We start from the raw sequence: 3,375 nt of genomic DNA on the forward strand, positions 1-3,375 counted from the left end.
TAAACGTTAAGGTTAACGTTAACGTTACGTTTTACGTACGTACGTACAACTACTCTACTCTATATATATATATATATATATATATATATATATATATATATATATACAAGAGGCTTATGTGTTTGCAAATATTGATGAGTAAATTGCTGAAAAATTAGTACATGTATAGAAATTGTTTATGTTCTATATACTCTGTAAAAGTCAATGAATTATACAATATATTATTACTGATTTCAGTAATAATAAGCTACACTTATAAATGATGTGATCAGCGAATATTTATTGTTTTTCAATAATATTAGGTATGGAAAAAAGTTCGTTTTTCCAGTTACATCTAATGGGAAAAATGAACTTTTTCCCATTCCTAATAATATGTACACTGATTCACTTTTAGAGGTTATGATTTTCTGCAGTTTGACATTCTATAGAAACTATACCTTCTAAAAATGAATTAGTGTATTATTACTGAAGGATAGAGTAAATATTAGCTGATATTATAGTTATAAGTATAGCATTGAAGTCAGTGATAATACATTGATTCATTTTCACAGAGTATGCAGTTCGTTCTTTAATTCTTTTAATTATAAAGATTAATATTTACCATAAAGGCAATAAAGTATAAAATGCGGGTTTAGAGAAAACTTCTTTCCTGGATACTTTATTCAAAGTGGTCATTTGATTACTCATATCTTAAATAATGAATTGTGAAATTGTCGAATTGTTTCACCAAGATTTTGTACGATTAGACAATCTTTATTGATAAGTTTCGTATTTTAACATTGTAAAAGAGAATTTATAATTTGTAATGAATTTATTAAAATGACATTTTATATGAAAAATCATATAATAAAAGTCATATAATAAAAATAAAAATAAAACTGACAATTCTTTTTCTGTATTCCGTGTCTCCTTTTAATTTTGCATCAAAGACATTTGAAACGGCTAGTGTTGCATAAGGTAATTTGAAACCATTTGTTTCTTCATCATGATCCAGATCAATATGAAGTATTCTCGAGATGCCATCGATGTAGCGTTTAAATGTGCTATTTTACTATTTATTATTTCAATCAGTTGACCTTTTAACCGGTTTATTTTTTGGCTTAAATAGTTTACAGCTATTTATTATAAGTTCTCTTAATGACCCTATTAAACAATAAATATCTTCAAAATAAAAGTTGTTATTTATATTAACTGTTATAGAATTTTTAATTTATTTTTTAATTTTTTAAAATTTTATTTTAAAAATATTTTAAAAAATTTTTTTACAAACTTATTTATTAATACAAATCATTTATATTAATTATTATTTTATTTATTGTTGTCATTTTATTTATTGTTGTGTGTTTATTTATTATTTTAATTTATTTATTAATTTATTTAATATTGTTATTTATATTAATGCTATTTGCATCTTAAAAATCTGTAAATAACTTATTGCGAAAAGTATTGCCATACAATCAGGATTACTTAAGGACATAAATAATAATTTATCATTATCAATTAATTTATCGTCTTCTTCGTTGACTTCACTTTCATTATTAGGAGATCTTCTGGATTTTTTTTGTTTTTCCTTCTATATTATCTGTTAACGCCTCTGTATATCGTATACGTTCTAATTTATCAATCGAGATTTGTCTTCGCAATGAATAAGAACAATGATTGTCTTGAAATTGTATTGATGAAATTTCTTTTTCAGTTTCTTCTGGTTCATTCAAGGATCCCTATTTGAGTGAAGTAGTTGAAGATGATTCTGAAGAATTAGGCAAATTTATGATTCTTTTAAATGTTTCTTTTCTTCTTGGAGACGTAGTAAATGTTGATGTGTTTTCTTCATGATCTCTCTCTTATTTCGATATTTCTAAAATTGTTTATATTTTCAGTTCTGATACATTTATCTGATTCATTACGATGAACACTTGCAAATACTTTTCTTTTCTTTAATCTTCTTGATTTTGAATTCGAAAAACAGAAATCAGTCGATTTTTTGCGCAGTTATCGCCAAGTTTTCCTTTTTTTTTCTCATCACTGATATAACAAATAAAAAAATATTAATTTCATTATAATAAAAAAATTACTTTTTTTTATGCAGTACAAACTTACGTTTCGCTTTATCAGAAATAGAAGACGAATCGTTTTATTTTTTCATATCGTACTGAGCATTATCAAATAAATTTTGATTATTTTTAATTGTACGAAATTTATATTTGCTTTTTTCTATTAATGATTTTTCCTTAGCTGATATTTTAGGATCTGATGTAAACACGTAATTTTGTTTGGTCAAATTATAAAATTTCTTTTCAGCTTCGTCATACAAATCTAAGGGAGTTAAAATAAAAACAATGTACAAAAATATTTATATATATTTTAAATTAATAATTAATAATTTATTTATTTATTATTTATTTATTATTTATTTATATACTTATTTATTATTTATTATTTATTATTTATTTATTTATTTATTATTTATTTATTATTTATTTATTTATAATTAATAATTTATTAATTATTTTAAATTATTTTAAATTATTATTTTATATATGTTTATAGAAAATATTTATTATTTAGTATTAATACGTATTTTAAATAAATTTATCTCAGAATATGACTGCACGTCGTATATTCCGTGTCTGATCACCGAAAATTTGCATACCTGTAATGTACATCTACTTCGTATACTGGCCATGACTTCTGCAGAGTTTTTCTTTCTTTTATCATCTCTTCTATTTTTTTCTATGAATCTTTATTATTTGATTTATTCGGGGGATAATAAGAAAATAAGAGAATGATCATAATAAATCCACTCTGAAGGCACAATTTCTATACTTTTTAAATGCTCTCTTGCTCGCAAAAAACAACTAATTTATACTTTGATGAATCCAAGTTAAAAAAAAAAATATAAAGGAATACGACAAATTAACACAACATATATAACAATATAACAATACATAATTATACATACAATACATAATTAAGTTTCATCTAAATAAATAACATGGATTTTTATGTTATACTTCCTTATTTTTTTACTTTTTTCTAAATAAAGTACTTACATAAATTATCATCTTTTTTAAAAATTCACGTGCAATCAATGAAATAATTATTAAAATTAAATAGGGATTCACGACGTTTGAAAAATAACAAATACATAGAAAAGGTTACCATTTCATGTCGACTACAAGAAGAAAGCTTGAAAGAATTGACACTCTGACTGAAAGTAGTGATTTCAGATTTTTCAACGTATGCGCAATAACATAATATACTGAAAAAAGATACATAAATGTAAATATATATTTATTTAATATAAGAATTATTAATATGATTTAAGTATCATTTTCTTTTATTGAGCAAATATTTATTTACTCTAAATAAATT

Source organism: Atta cephalotes (genome assembly GCF_000143395.1).
Source record: "Atta cephalotes unplaced genomic scaffold scaffold00002, whole genome shotgun sequence".
In the NCBI taxonomy this organism is placed as follows: Eukaryota; Metazoa; Arthropoda; class Insecta; order Hymenoptera; family Formicidae; genus Atta; species Atta cephalotes.